The sequence below is a fragment of the Canis lupus genome, chromosome 2 (genome assembly GCF_003254725.2).
Source record: "Canis lupus dingo isolate Sandy chromosome 2, ASM325472v2, whole genome shotgun sequence".
Classification (NCBI taxonomy): domain Eukaryota; kingdom Metazoa; phylum Chordata; class Mammalia; order Carnivora; family Canidae; genus Canis; species Canis lupus.
The window spans coordinates 14,124,761-14,141,162 of record NC_064244.1 but is presented as its reverse complement, the minus strand read 5'-3'; the positions used below and the strand labels follow the sequence as shown (position 1 = coordinate 14,141,162).

Here is a 16,402-nt window from a genome sequence, read left to right as displayed (position 1 = left end):
GGTGCGGTGTGGTTTGTTTCGCCGACAGCCCCAGGACAGCCCCTGCTCCCTCCCGGCATCCTGGGGAGCCCCGTGAGCACCCAGACACACCCAGGACAGAAAGCGCTGCGGAGAAGTGGCTTCCAGCTCTGCTCTCAGCTCTTCTCAGATTCAGCTATCCTCAGCAAAGAGACTTTTCCAGAAGCTCCAAAAAGGCTCACGGGAGGTTTTATTTTGTTTTTCAACGATTACCAAGGAAAAGAAAAATAAGTCAACCTGAGCAAAAGCAGAAATCCCTCATCCCTGAAACACATGCAAACCAGTGAAGTGATGTTCACTTTCTTCCGGGCAGGACGTCCCCAGCACGGGAGCTGCTAAAGGTCCAGACTCGGTCTAATTGGCCTGGTGGACATTTTCTTTACTCTGTGCAGTTCCCCAAGCCTGTTCCTCATCTAATAGACTTGCTCGTGAATTAAGGTCTTGAAATTAAAATATATGGATCCCTAGGGCAGCTTTCAAATTACCTAGTCAGGGTGTTGGTTACACAACTACTGGTTTTCAGCAAGCCGAGCCAAGACTGCTCGCACTAACCCTGGGCTATTAGTCTGGCTCAGGCCTGCAAGCGACGGGCTACACGGGGCATGACTGTAACTGGTGACTCAAGTCCCCCATCGTTGTTAACGACCTCTGCTTAGAGTCCAGGGATAGCACAGGAAGGGACTCATTTCAAACCCTCCAAAGACTTCCTTCGTTAAAAATATATTATTGTGGGATCCCTAGGTGGCACAGCGGTTTAGGGCCTGCCTTTGGCCCAGGGCATGATCCTGGAGACCCCGGATTGAGTTCCATGTCAGGCTGCCTGCATGGAGCCTGTTTCTTCCTCTGCCTGTGTCTTTGCCTCTCTCTCTCTCTCTCTCTCTCTCTCATGAATAAATAAATAAAATCTTTAAAAAATATATATATATTATTGTAAAAGTCGGGGGGAGGGGTGCGCGCGTGCATGTGCATGCGTGTGTGTGCGTGTGTATTTAAAACATGAAGTTTCCCTAATTTTCCAGCAATGAATTTCTCTTCCGAGTCACACCTGAAAGGTCCCGTCTCACAGACTTATCCATCAATACAAAACCAGTTTTACGAAATATATAATAGGGCCATTGGAGAAATCCTAAAAGATTAGATTAGTTATGGGCTGCTCATTTACTGAATAACGGTTGTGAGTTGGGGTGTGGAGATGAGGTGTGGAAGTATGACCCTAGGTGACCTGAAGGGTGCCCCAGGTGAGCGAGCGACCTTGCTTCACTCCCAGGCCTGGGATGAGAGCACCTGGGGACGGAGACTGGCCTGGGAGCGACTGGGGGGGAGGTGCTCCAAATCCACCCAGGCTCCCGAGGGGAAGATGTGCACTGCCAGCAGCCCACCCTGATGCATGCTTAGACCCAGCCTTCCAGGCAGAAGTAGAAGGGATGCAGAGAGAGGGGCTCTTCCTGAAATGTTCTGGTCTGTCAGCTTGCTCCAGGCCCTGAAAGTTTGTATGCCACATGGTCACAGCACATACACTGAAATAGATCCTGCTGAGAACCAAGTTCCCAGTGTCTACATTTGAGGAAACTTCACATTTGAACATTATTTCTGAGTCATATTTTCCCCTGAAATGATGGGGCATTCAGACAGGAAGAGGGACAAAGGGAAACTGGCTGGACTGTACTGCGGGGAAATCTAAGACTATTACGGAAGATCTCATGAAAACTTTCAAGCTTTAAAGTGTGCCAGCAAGGTAAGGTGATGGATCAAAATGGGGCCAAACAGGGTGCCTGGGTGGCTTAGTCCATTAAGAGTCTGATTCATGATTTCGGCTCAGGTCGTGATCTCAGGGTCATGATTTCGGGGTTGTGATCTCAGGGTCGTGAGATGGAGCCCCAGATCGGGCACCATGCTGGCTGGGTATGGAGTCTGTTTAGGATTCCGTCTCTCTCTCTGTCCCCGCTCCTGCCCTGAATGTGCACATACGCGCACGCTCTCTCTTAACAAAATAGATGGGATCAAACATTTCAAGCTTAAAACAAATGCTAGATTTATTGGAAGCTGAACTTACAAGTTTAAGAAGGACCAGGTCTTTAAATTTTCTAATTTTAATAAATCAAATATTCCTTTAAAAATGTGATCCAGCGGTTTGGCGCCTGCCTTTGGCCCAGGGCACGATCCTGGAGTCCCGGGATCGAGTCCCGCGTGGGGCTCCCGGTGTGGAGCCTGCTTTTCCCTCCTCCTGTGTCTCTGCCTCTCTCTTTTTCTCTCTCCATCTATCATGAATAAATAACTAAATAAATCTTAAAAAAAAAAAATGTGGTCCAGCTGAGTCATGTAAGGCCCTGTGGCCCTGCCCTGCTTACTGGGAACTGGTGAGGGGGCGGGAGAGGTAGCAACTGCTTCCTCCTGCCCCAGCTCAGACCCCACCGGCCGGGTCAAGAGGCCTGAGCAGGAAGCTGTTCTGCAGTTCTCATCCAGATGAGCCCCAGCTGAACCCGCCGGTGCTCCCGGAGGGCCGTCCCTGGAGCCCCCCGCCTGCCTGGAAGCCGATGGCCAGGTCCAGGGCCCCTCGGAGGAGGAGGAGGAGGAGGAGGAGGAGCCCTGTGGTAACTGGCCTCTGTCACTTTCCTGTCGCAGGTCCTGGAACTGATTAGCAGGACATGAGTAATTTACCCATGAGACCCCCTCAGAAGCAGGTGGGGTGCAGAAAGCAGTGGGCAGGGACAAATAAAAGTCTCCATTTCCACTCTGTGAAGGCAGCACTTAGGGGAAACGAGGTGGGGGGTAGCTTTCTTTGAAATGAAACCTGGGAGGCCCGGACTTCAGCCTTTTTGTTGGCAAAGGAAAGGCCTGCGGCTGCCTCGGCGCTGCCACCCCTACAATTAGGCCGGAGGCCTCGCTGCTTCCTGAAACGAGAGCCGCAGGCAGCCCCCCAGCTCCGCCGGACGCCTTGGCCGCGTGGCCGGGGGCGGGCGGGTCCCCAGGTGGGCGCGGAGCTGCACCCAGGCCCCGCGGGGGGGGGGGGGGGGAGGCCAGCGCGAGGCTGAGCTCCAGGAGCCCCGAGCGAGCGGCAGCCTGGCTCGCTTGTTCCCTCTCCTGATGGGAAGGCACATCCCATCTGGAATCAAAGAATGTATGTTTTCAAACGTGCGGCCCATCCGCCCCGGCTTCCTTCAGCACGCCGTCGTGGTTTCGGGGGCCAGCCCCTGGCGATCCGGGCGCGGCCGCCCCACCTGCGTCCTTCCTGGCAGGGGAGGGGCCAGAAGGCTGACATCGGCTCCTGGAGCTGGACTTTAAGTGCTTTCTCAGAAAGGCGGCTTGACTGGCTCTACCTGGAACGTCATTTGGAAAATGCTTGACATTTCTATAGTGGAGCACTTGCCTCATTTAGGAAAAAGTTATGAAGAAAAGGGAAGGACTGGACTCGCAGGACCAGCTCTGCGTCCTCCCTCCCTCCCTCGGTGCCTGCAGTCACAGTTCTGGGTGGGGAGCAAGGCCTGACCGGCGCCCCAGGGGCGGAAAGGGGTGGCAGTGGGTTGACAGCTTGGCCTTTGTCCCCAGAGGAAACTTAGTTCCGGGCTCTTAAGTTGGCACACTTTCCTTTACTTTCCTTATAACAACTCAACTGCAGAAGAGCAGTAAAACTTTTTTATTGTTTGACTCGAGGCAATTATGATTGTGTGCAATATAATCCGTTTAATTCAGTTATTTAAAGTCTCTGACAGATGGAGAGCAGAGAAAGGGGTTTCTGGGAGAGAGGGAAAGAAGCGCCGGGGGTGTGGGGAGACCCTCTCTCTCACATACGTTTGTCCTGCTCCGCAGTGGGATTCACGTGGGCCCTCCCTGCCCTTCGAGTCTGGGCTTAATCATCATCTCTAAACTGGTCCTTTGGAGACTAGACGTGCCTTCAGAAGAACAGTGGGACAGACACAGTTGGGTGCAGCAGCAGAGCTACAAGAAAAATCCAAGGGGAGCACGCAGAGCAAGGGAGGCTGTGCCCCCAGGGGCTGTGGCGGGGCCTCCTTGTCCCTGGACCCACCTGCCAGTTGTGCTTCTCCCTCCCGTGGAGTGGGACCTCCCGCAGGGAGGAGTTCAGGGACACAGCCACAGACAGCTGAGGAGGTACCTGCCGGAAGTCCCCTGTTGTGGCCTATCTGGGGAGCTGTGTCTCATCACAGGCCCCTCAGCTCCTGCTGCCTCTGCCCTCTCTCACGTGACCTTCCGTGAGGGTCCACTAAAGTCCATTAGACTGTGTCACCTCCCCCATTGAGGGGCTCCCTCCATGGCCGGACAGTAACCTGGGGGTGTGCAGGCGGGCCCAGGGGCCAGTCCCCCTCCTGCTGGGTTGTTTTATGTCTCCGCCACTTCACCCCACGCCCCTCCCCCATACAGTGTCATCAATTTGTCATCCCTCAGAGTCTAGCTCAGGTTTTTCAGAAGTGACATGCTGACAGATTATTTGTAGACACCAAGGATTAACCTGCAATGTTTTCATTTGCATTTAAACCAGACTGAAAGTTACCTCAAACAAATCCAACCGGTTTGTGATCCAAACCCAGAGCGTGGTGGGCAAGCATCAAAGAACCCGTGCTATGTTTCCTCTGCCACAGACCACACTCCAGCACTGGTTACTTCCATTTGTTCCACACACAACATACCAGGACCCCCCTCCCCCCACCCAAAGTCTCTTCCCAGCACAGCTTCGGGCTCACTTGCAATGTCCTGCATCACATTCCCCAAGGAGGTCGATCCGGGTGCTTCTTCAGAAGCAGCTCCTCGAGTCTGGTGCCCCATGTCCTGAAGACTGAACTCAAGAAAGAATTCCATGGCTCCCACACACGCAACAAATGATGATGACATCGGGGTAGGAAAGCTCCATTTAACACCTTCCCTTCAAATGGAGAGAGAAGGGGAAGCCTAAGTGGGTCCATCACAATTTGAAAATCCAGCCAGACTCACATCTCCAGTTCTCTGGTTAGAGCCATGTCCGCCCTGTGGCTTACTCAGGAGCTATTGTGGGAAATGCCCTTAACATTCTGTTGTTTTGTTTTGTTTTGTTTTAAGATTTTATTTATTTGACACAGACAGAGAGAGATATATATAGGGAGAGAGAGTACAAGAGGGGAGGAGAGGGAGAAAGAAGCTCCCCCAGCAGGGAGCCCAAAGTGGGGCTGGATCCCAGGACCCAGGGATCATGACCTGTGCTGAAGGCAGACGCTTAACCGACTGAGCCACCCAGGCATCCCTTGTGCCCTTAACATTTTTAAACTCCCTCTTGTCTGAGAAATTCTACAAGGCATGCCTTTAGGACTCCTAGAAGCCCACTAGGTATATCCTGAAGTCTTTCTAAAGTCTTAAATCTTCCAGCTACCTTGAGATCGTCAGCCCGAGGCCATGCTGTGCAGAGAGTCTCCTGCATCTGATCTTTGTCCTGTACCATGAGACCCTTTTGGTGGGAGATGGTGGGAATGAGACTCAGGAAGTCCTGGCCCCTTTAGATGTCCTCTGAGCTCTGTTCTGTGCTTAATAATACCTTCCCTAGTCCATCCCTCTCTTCTGGTAGCTCTCCCAGGCAGCTGGAAGCAGCTAGTGGTACATTCCATCTTCTGCCTGGTGACTCCTCAGCCAGAACCTTACATCCATTGGGTATCCTTTCCATTTTCCATGTGACCACAGGCAACAATGCTGCCAAACTTCCTGTGTAGCCTCCAATAACATTTTCCTCACTACCCTCCAGGCTCTCAAAACAGTCTTTCTGAAGTCCCTCCAGCTTTTATTAACAATCCTTGCAAGGTCCTCCCAGATCTTGCCCAATGCTTCATCCCAACGCTGTCATGTGTTAGCTTTTTGTTATGGCAGCAGCCTAATTCCAGGTACCAAATTTTGTTGTAGCCATCTGTTGCTGCATAACAAATTACCCCAAAACTTAGTGGCTTAAAACAATAATTTTTATTGTCTTACCCCATTTTGTGGATCTAAAAGTGGGATAGAACCCATTGGGTGGTGTTTTTTTTCCTCTACAGGGTAGGTTGGTGATATTCAGCTGGGGGTGGGCTGGCCAATGGGGGCCAAGATGGCTTTGTTCACATAGCTGGCACCTTGATGGAGAAGGCTGGAAGGCTGTACTTAACAGAGCCTGTCAAACACAGTCCTTACATAGGGTCTCTCCAGCATGGCCATCAGGATAGTCCAGTGTGTCACATGGCAGCTCACAGCTTTTAGAATGTTCCTAGAAATGGTGGAAGCTGCCATTTTCTTAAGACTTGGTCTTGGAAACTGGTATAAATCACTTCTGCCATCTTCAGCAGACAAAATAGTCCACTCAAGGGGAGAAAATATAATCCCCACGTCTCAGTGGTAGGATTGTCAAGGAACTCATGATCATGTTTAGTTTTCCATACTTCATCCCATTGCCTGGGATGACATGTGAAGGCTGGAGTTGCAGCAGCCATCCTGACCCATGAGAAGATATTGAGAAGAAAAGTTATGCACTGCAGATCAGTAAGTTAGAAGCAGTCTGGATCCCTGATACCATAGAAAACCATCCAATCCCTGAACAACCTACTCCTGAATTTTTGGAATGTGAGAGAAACTAATTATTCTTAAGTCAATGTTATTTGGGGTCTTTTCTGTCACTTGGGGCACAACATATTCTCAGAGTTGCAAATCGAGAAGACTGTTTTGTACCCCCATCATTCATTCTGTGCCCCATAGCCAGAGTTTCTTGAGGCACCACATTTGGGGGCTGGCAAAAGCTCCCCTACAATACCTTCCATTATAAATGGAAAAACCTAACTCACACCCAGATCTCATCACTTTTTCTTTTTTTTTTTTAGATTTTATTTATTTACTCATGAGACACACAGAGAAAGAGGCAGAGGCATAGGTAGAGGGAGAAGCAGGCTCCCTGTGGGAAGCCCTACACGGGACTCGATTCCAGGACCCCAGGATCATGACCTGAGTCGAAGGCAGACACTCAACCACTGAGCCACCCTGGCACCCTCGTCACTTCTTTTAGAACAAATATTCTATCAGATTAAAATTTAGCATTCAAGGCCCTGCACAATTGGGTCCTGACCCATGTCTGCAGCCTCACTTGCCTATCACCCCCTCAGGCCACCGGGCCAATGAGCCCACTGTGCAAAGTGCTCTGTGTTGTCCTGCGCCTGGGTTTATGCTTGCCGTCCTCCACCGCATCCCCATCCCCACCATTTTTTTTTCAAACTCTACCATGTTTTTAGGCCAGCACTTAAATCTCCTTTTCTCTGTGAAGGATTTCCAGGACCACAATGAAAGGGTTAGCAACTTCTCTTAGACTTCTAAAAGGGATCATTGTCCAAATCCTTCATCTGACATCACATTCTACCGTCAATGGAGAGTTTTATTGTTTTTATATCACACATACACACACACACACACACACATCCCAATTCTCTCAGTAGAGTATGAGTCGCCGAAAGGCAAGGGCCTGTGTCACAGCTCTTTGGGTCCCTTGTGTCTCCCTGGTTATGTCCAGTTTTGTTGCCAGGAGCCCACCCGTACAGCAAAAACAAAGCCAACTGCTGACTTACATGGAAAAAGGGGAAAGAAAATTCCATTCACCCAGCTACAATCATCTAGCCTCTTGCATGCTCCCTGGCATACACACCCCACAATTCCACATTCCCCTTCCCTCCCTCACTGGACACTCGCTGGTTAAGTCCACCTCAGAGAAAAGATCAAGGAGGACCTAAGTATGGAAGTGAGAATTTCTCACCTTTGCTGTGGTTGCCTCAGAGAAGCCCAAGGAGACCTCCAATCTAATACCCTGCAAGACCCTCCCCCCACCCCACCCTACACACACACACACACACACACACACACACACCACACAATCCCGGCCTGCAGAGAACCAGGATGGACTCTGCTGGGACGTCAGAGGGCTCACACATCAGAAAAGTAGCTGAAAACAGCAAAGATTCCAAATGGAAACTTTAGCTAAACTCTGTATTGCTTTCCATGAGTGCCAAAGGCCTGACGATGAGCAGAACTGACACCCAGGGAGATTACATTTAATGAGTTATTTGGCAAAGGCTATTTCTGAAATTAATTATCAATCACCTCTAATTATTTTTAAATGGCATTTTTTAGTCCACAAGGCCTGAGGCAATGTGTATGTTGGGGGCTGCTCCCTCAGCTGCTTTCAGGATCCATGCTGAAAGGTGTCCAGAGACCTGTCCTGTCTTGGGTGCTACCTATAGCACCCACCTTTATTTTAAGAGCAATAAGCATGAGCTGGGAGAGGAGGATTATGGCTTGAGCCAGTCCTCATTCAGCACCAATCTCCTCTCAGGCCTCACCTGGCCCCAGGTCTTGGTTATAATTCAACCCCATTGCCTTAGCTCACCTGGCCAGAGAGAGGAAGCAGGGCTTGGCTGCTCCTGCTGCCTTCTCAGGACCCTATAGTGCTTGCAAATACTGAAGTTAGTGCTAGAAGAACAGCCAGGTACAAACACACATGGGAATATGGTCCAACATCAGAGTGACAAGGAGCTGGGGCCAGCACCTCCATCCCACACTCACCGGAGTGGTCCAGAGGAATAGAGAGTTGTGAGAGGCACATCCAGCAGCCTCTACCACCATTGCCAGGGCTTGCTGGACAGGTTCTCTAGGCCTGAGCTGCTTTTCAAAGAGCACACATGCACCGCCCCTGTCCTGGGGCATTTTCTGATGGACCAGAAATAGTCTCCCTCCTGCATCTGCCAAGGGCAAGGATAGCAGCTTGCTTCCCAATCCTTGTGGCCCTGGTGCCCAGCACAGTGCCTGGCAAGTGGCAGATGCTCCAAGAATATTGGTCTAACGATCACAGATGCTCCCAGATCTGCCTCCCATGAGTCCCAGCATCGACTGTCATGATTGGGGGCCCCCTGCCTAAAACACTGCAGGGCTGTTGGGAAAACATGGAAGGCTATCCTTGTGCAGTTGTCTATTCCTCCCACCCTTCACCAGCTGCTCTGTAGGCTCAGATTAGCTGGGGCATTTCTCTGCTCTCGTTCCTTAATGCTGGTTCATGAGGGCCACGGAACAGTGGCCAGGGTTTGAAGGTTTTGCTCCTGACCAGGCCCTAATTCCCATAGTCACCATAGGTCACTTTGGAAAACAGTCTTCCTTTGAAATAGGGAGAGTAAGACTTAGTGAAGAACTTTGCAAACTCCCCCTCACCAATAAAAAAGGTCCTGAAATTCTTTCCTTTTCTGGAAGATTCAAGTCAGACAACACATAGTGTAACGGGTCAGAGAGCATGCACATACCCTGGTCTAGACCAGAAGAGATGAAAGGGAGCTTTTTCCAGGTGGCCTGAGAAGGCTGTCCCTGTCTCAAATCCCCCCCTGGTGCAGGCAGTCCTTGAGAGGTGTCCACCCTGGGCCCGCCCCCAACACTCAGAGCGGCACATGACCCTGTAGCTCACACAGTGATCGGACTTACAACCCTGGGGTAGACTGGAATATACGCAAACAAGACTTTCTAGAATCTTGGCCCTTTCTTAACAATTTTAGAGCCATATAGACGCCCCTAGACTTCTACTTTCTAAGGATAAATGTCCTTGGGATTGGACCAGTTTAAAACCTCGTGTTCTTCTCCCAAATCTTTCCCATACTACAGAATGAGGAACCTTTAAATTCAGCTTCTCAGGGTGATATGCTGCTTTGGTTGACTTTTTAAAAAAACATGTCAGACATTTATTGAAGAATTTCCCTTTAATTGAGGATGTACTAATCACTCTGCAATGATTGCACTTAAAAGATGAGGCACAGGGATGCCTGGGTGGCTCAGTGATTGAGCATCTGCCTTCAGCTCAGGGTGTGATCCTGGGGTCCTGAGATCGAGTCCCACATTGGGCTCCCCACAGGAAGCCTGCTCCTCTCTTTGCCTCTGTCTCTGCCTCTCTCTCTGTGTCTTTCGTGAATAAATAAAATCTTAAAAAAAAAAAAATGAGGCACAACTACAAAAGGACTAAATGGAAGTAAATATTGACACCAAGCATCAAACTGGTCTGAGGTGCAGTTCTAAATGCTTCTATCTGGCCATGTGACCTTGGACAATCATGTCACCCTTTTGGCCTAGGTCTACCTCTACAAAATGAGGGTTGGACTAGCCCATCCCTCAGGTCCCCTCTGGGCTCAGTCCAGTGGTGCTCTGGGATTGACCTCATCGCCTCCTGCTGGTGTGTACGTGCACTGATTTAACATCACACCTCAAGGAACCTCTGGTGAGCTCTGAGGCTCAGCATGGTGGCTTGTCATCTCTAAAGTGTGCCTGTTCTGGCAGAAATGAGAGCACTAGCCAGCTATCCTGGAGAGATGGTATCTAGTCGGGAGTTACTTCTTTTGAACTGGCTGTGGCTGAACTGACCACAACCTGAGTGGCTTAGAAATTAGCACATGCAGAGTTAAATCTTTTGAGACATCTGCTAGGTAAATGCCAAAGGGTGGATCCAGCACTTGAGAACCACAAATTGGGGTGTTCAGGTTTAGCACAAACTCCAGGCATCCATCTCTAGGAGCAAACTGGCCATTTGGCACAGAGATCCGAGCCTGGGACCTGCCAACACTCACCACCTACATCCCAGGGTGCTCTGAAATTGGGCATTCCATGTGGGAGGGAGGGGTCTGTTCTCAGTCCTGAGTCTTATCCCATTTCCCTGCAAATGGTCGGCATAGCTCTTGTTATCACTATTTCTAGCTCCACGCTCACGTTTTAGGTCTTAGAGATAGTGTTTACTGATACTAAACAATGCCCTAGCTGCTATGCAGAACATCTGTGCCGCAGCTGCCATGGCACCAGTTGGAGTTTTTGTAATAGTTTTGGGATGATTCGCTAGCACGGTACACACAGTACTGAGAGGGCTATGTTCTGCGAGCCTAAGGGATTTGGGATAATTGGAAATTTCAGGGTTTTCAAGGTTGTTATTGGGTGTGGTTGTGGGGGAACGTTTTCCTTGGTTTGGGTATATAAGTATCAATTGCAAAAGTTTGTTTATAACTGTCAGCCAGAAGACTTTTGTATAGCTACAGTCTCCCACTGCCCCTGCAAAATAACCTAAGAATTATGCTTGAAAAATGCCCAAGGTCATAGAGCAAATTACTGGCATGTTCTAGAACATTCATACTGGTAATAACTAAATTGCCAACGGTTGAGCCAGCCTCCTGGGTTAGATGACAAAAGCAGGTCTTTTATGTCAAAGGATTTTTAAAAACTACTCAGAGAGAAGGGATGTTGGGGGAAGAGATTTTGATCCATCCTTCACTGGCATGTTAGCACATCACAGTGGTTGTTATGCTAAAAGTCCTAAAAAGTTTAAATAAGGCATAAATACCTTCAATGGATCTGGTGCCCTTGGTTTTTCAGAGCACTTTCCCTGTTAGATTTTCCTATTAGACTTCTCTGAGGGCCCCAGGGGAACAGAGCTGAGGCCCACAAACACTCAGTATCTAATTCTTTTTTGTTCTGAAAAGTGGGCAAAGCCTTGCTCAGAGCACTCAGCTACTAAATTCTAGTGCTCCCAGCCTTTCTGGGTCTTGCATTCATGCCTGCATCATATACAGATTGTGTGGCCACTGCGCGTCCAGTAGAAACACGGTGGTAAACAATCGGCAAAGGCCCCTGATCTCCACAAGTGACACAATCCCTACACACATAAACAACAGCCAGAAGAAACACACAGAATGTAGACAGCGATAAGGGCTATGCAAAACTGAAATAAGGTGCGGTGGAAGACGGTGATGGGGGGTGGGGATGGGGCGACTTCAGAGTGCAGGGAAGGCCGTGCTGACATCTGAACTCAGACCTCAACTGCAAGAAGTATCCACCAGGGGAAGAGGAGGAGGTCAGCGTCCTGGGAACAACACTGGGAGAAGCTGGCCTTGTCGGAGGATCCAGGGCATGGAGCACAGTGGCTGGGGCTGGGGGTGAGGCGGGGGAAAGAGGAGTGTGACAAAGCAGGCAGGAGCTTGGAGAGCAGGGGCTTATTGCTCTAAGTGCTATGGGAACCCACAGGTCAGAGTGGTGCCCTCCGGGTGTGCTGCTCCATTCTCCCTTCAGGATAGAAACATCTAGGAGGAAAGTGGTCAGCGGACAGCTTCCAGATGCAATGTAGTCAAGATCCACCCAGCATTCGACCCTAGGCCATGCTCTGCCCCATGACTGACCCATACAGGAGTACTGGAGCTGGGACCCCCAACACGGTGCTCCCTGCCGGGCTGGTACAGACTTCCTCAAGCAGCACTGTGGTCCATGGCTGTGGCTACTCCCATCTTCCTCTGTGTCTCTTTCCCCAGGTGTCGGGCCTGAATCCTGGTCTGAAGACTCCCCAGAATCCTACTGCTGCCTCACCCCTTTCTCCCTCACGGGTTTTCCCCATCATAAGCCTTCTGACTCTGTCTTGCCTTGCATCCCAGAGAACCCGGCCCCATAGCAGGTTCTGAGCAGAGGAGCAGCATGTTCTGCTTTGGGGGCTGTTGGATGAAAGATGGCTTGTAGCAGCAGAAAGTGAGCTGGAGATCAGTCGGGAGCTGCTGGGGACAGTTAGGTCTTGGTTGTGCTGTTTGAGTGGCCCATTAGACCCCTGCATATGTTCCTCCTCGTCTTCTGGACCCCGGGAGAATGCTACTTTTGTAGATGTTGCCAACAAGATTAAAGATGGCTGCCACCTAGCCAGCCCACGGCACGTGTGGGCATAGCACGCTGTAACAGCCATTATATCCAGCTTCCCAACAATCCCACTTCGGGAGCCAGGAGCTGGACTCGGGTTCACTGCAGTGTTCACAGCCAAGCTACAGCATCCAGGCCGTCCTACAACAGGCATCTGTCTTTCTGGTTGTCTCCTGTACCATTGAGCCTCCTGCCCTGAGTTCTTTCCTGTCAGAGACCACATCTGAGCCATCTCTGGTCTCCAGTATTAACCCAGGGTTCTGCATACAGGTGCCCAGGCAGTACAGGAACTTCCAGGAGCTTCTTGGGCCATTCTGAATGCTGGTAACGGTCCTCTTTACTGTCATAGGCCTGACACCCCCCCAAGCCACCAAAAGGAGCTGGGGGAAGAGCCTGGCATGCCCTGGCCACCAGGACCTGGATGGCAGTGACCTGCATACTCCCTCCCCTCCAACTTGGGGAAGGAAAGAGAACAGCCCCCCCCCCCCCCCCCCCCGGCTTCCTGGGCCCTGGTAGGTCTTCCTCCTAAAAAATAACTTGTTAGGCACCACTCTGAGCATTCAGACAGGGCCCACTGGTCCCTGAAGCCACTGCAAGGCTTGAGGCTCGATGGCAGCATCCGGAGGACTCAGGGGCCATCCCCTCACCAGAAGAAAGCTCGATTGTTCCAGGTGCACAAAGGATGGGCACTGGGCAGGCAGGGCTAGCATTGGAATGGCCAGCTGCTGGAAGACCTCGCTGGGAGACCTCGCTGGGAGACCTCACTGGGAGACCTCGCCAGCGCCCTGGATGCCCCTGCCCTGGGCCGGCCCTGGCTGGGACCCGACTTGTGCGGCCGCCCTGCACCCCCCAGAAAGGGCCCTCCCCCGGGCCTGTGCCCCACGCGTCATGTGGGGACCCAGGCGAGCATCTGTTGCAGGCAGCACAATGTCTAAACATCCGTGCAAACTTGGACCAACAGGTCCTGTGAAATGTGCTAACCATCTGCTTTTCCTTAGCCGTTTTTTGAGCAAATTATGTTTATTATGTTAATTTATTTTACTGTCAACAACACCGAATAACACAGTTGCCGCTAAACAACGTCGTTATATATCTCTTCTGGCATATTACCAGGAGGTTGGGTTTGGATTTGGGTTTTTGTAAATGCAACAGGAATAAATACACATTGAAATGTCGATTTATTTAAAATTAAATCTCCGATGGTAAAGCCATAGGTGCAGGTGAGTGGAGGCACTCACTGCTTCAGGGAAGGCTGTCTCTGGGAGAGGCTGCAGCCACCCCGGTGAGACTGGGCTTCGATGGGGCCCGTGTGGTTTGAGAAGCTCTCAGGCCTCTGATTTTTCCTCTCAAAACTTGCCCCTCCTTCCAAAAAACCCTCCACTTTTCCGCCAAGCCACGGGGACCAGGAGGAGCCCTAACCAGAGAGAGGGTGTGCCCTAGTGCTTCACTGAGAACCACCCTGAAACCAACACAGCCAGGCAGGGGTTGGGTCTTATAGTAATTAAGTTTGTGATCCTTCCTCCCACCCCCAGGCCAATAAACTCCATACTTCCAGAGAGAGAGGAGAAGAAAGAGGAGTGCTGTGTGGAAGAGAGAGGGAGAGAGCAAGAGAGAGCAAGAAGATGCATCTTGAAATGTACCACATCAGTGCATTGGGCCTGCAAGGGACTGCTCTCTGCAAGCTTGTCAGGGCAGAGCTAGTGCAGAGCTCAAGAGCCTCAAAGTAGCACCACGCTGACTCAAATAGTTCATCAATTAGGTAATAAGCAACATGAGGTGAAGGCAGTTCCTGGGAAGAAAACAGTTTAGGGCCTCAGACGGAGACCAGGGCTGCCTGCTGTGGAAAGGAACAGATTTCTTCCAGTCGGGTCCCAGGCCCAACTGAGATGGAGTCTGCACACCCCAACCTGGAGCCTGCCTGTGGCAGCCAGACCCCAGGCTCCCCTGCTTTTCCCTGCTGACCTCTCAGAAGCTGAGAAAAATCCCCAGGTGGGATTTTCACAGCACAAATGACCAGCCTGATCAAGAGATGTGGTAGCCAGGTGGCTTCTGGGTGTCCTTGCAAATATTTGGTTTCAGAGAGCGGGTCACGTTACACAGTTTAATACTGGAGACGGAAAGGGCTGTAGCAAGAAGCTTTTGTCCTGCACTTGTCCCGCAGCCGCCAGTAGGCAGCCCATAAAAATGTGGGGCTCATGTTCACACAGATGGCTGTTGGTTTTACAGGCTGGGGGGAGAGGAGCGGAAGAGGATGGTCATGGTGAGGCTGAGAGTCTCCATTAAATGGGACTCAGCTGCCTGGGACACAGCAACTACAGAGGGAGGTTGGGCCCTGGGGGCGCCCCACGGAACTCATTGTTCTCTGGAGGCTCCCTGCCCACCCCTGATCGGTGCACAGCACTGTGTTGTACCCCGCCTCCACAGCCAGCGCCTCACCACCTCCTCGTCTCAGTCTCACCGTACGGATGACCCCTGCCCTTGAAGGGTGGCCACAGCGCTCAGTGCCACCTCCTGCCCCTTCTGGACCTAGGGGGGAGGGTTCCCTGCTCTTTGCTTTCTTCCTTCCCTAGGAGCCTAGAAACCAGTTCATTCTTAAGTACATATCTAAATCATATCTCTTCTAGGACATTTTCCACTTTACTGGGGGGGGTAGGTGGGGTTCCAGTCTTAAATCATGTGGAATGTCTTAGTACACGGCATGAAAGGAGAACCTCTTGTCCTCTGCTTAGGGACAGAGATCATTTCCATTTCAGTTCGCGGCGGGGGCCCCTACCTGGCCCGAACCCGTTCTGGGCACCCCATCTCCATCAGGCCGCAGGGACTGTTCAGCACCCTGGCGGAGGAAGGCGGACGTTTGCGGAGGGCGCTGCCCACCAGGTGGCGCCGTTGCCCAGGGCCGCGCGGTGCCCCCCCCCCCCCCCGAGCGGGGGTGGGGAGGGAGAGGCTGCGGGGGCCACACCGGAGCCGGGAGGGGGTCCCCGGGGAGGGCCGTCTCTGGGGCGCTGCGCGTCAGGAGCCCGCAGCTCCGCGGCCACCGGAGGCCGGGGCGCGGGGAACAACCGCCGTCTCCCCCATCCTCGGGGCCCATCTCCGTAGGCAAGCCCGGCGGTTCTCTGGCTCCCGGGCTGATGGGTCGCGGCCGGGTCAGGAGCAAGAGTGACACGGCGAGGACCTGGGGCGAGCGGGGTGGGCGCAGCTCGCGGCTCTGTTCCGGCCCCAGCAGAGCGCTGCCCGCGGCGGACCGACGGCCGCAGCCCCCCCCCGCCCCCCGCGGACACCCGCGTCGCGCGCCCCCCGGGAGGCGGGGCATCGCGCAGCTGCGCTGGGGGTGCAGGGGGCGGGGGGCACCAGCGTCTCTGTCTCTTGCGGGGCTTTCTTCGCCTAAACCGATTACCACGTGCCAGAAATCGAGCGCTCTCTGAACAATCACCGGCCGCTCCGGAGAACGGGGACTCTGGATCCGAAAGGAAAACTCTTTCAAAGCAAAATGCTGCCAGCTGGTGCTGTGTGTGCGTGTGCGTGTGCGCGCGCGTGTGTGTGCGTGTGCGCGCATTCGAGGGTGGATTTAAAACACAAACACCAAAAGTCAGTCGGTATCTTCTCCCAACTGCAGCTGATTTCCTGCGTAAACGAAAACCATGTGATATTCCATAAATGCTTCCAGCTCTAAGTGACAGGAAATGAAAACCGTGGTGGAGGAGGAAGGCTG

At 52.1% G+C, this 16,402-nt stretch overlaps 1 long non-coding RNA gene across 2 annotated transcripts; it reads right to left on the bottom strand.

The window, feature by feature from the left end:
• Positions 1-3,098: 3,098 nt before the first annotated feature.
• LOC112670376 (uncharacterized) lies at positions 3,099-15,607 on the bottom strand. 2 transcript variants are annotated; one of them, XR_003142926.3, is made up of 4 exons: positions 15,467-15,607; positions 4,716-4,894; positions 3,808-3,954; positions 3,099-3,335 (listed from the first exon to the last, which is right to left on the bottom strand). It is a non-coding gene; the product is annotated as an uncharacterized LOC112670376 (long non-coding RNA). The 2 variants fall into 2 exon arrangements; XR_007405418.1 differs by lacking the exon at positions 3,099-3,335 and having other exon boundaries at positions 3,390-3,954.
• Between the last annotated feature and the right edge of the window lie 795 nt (positions 15,608-16,402).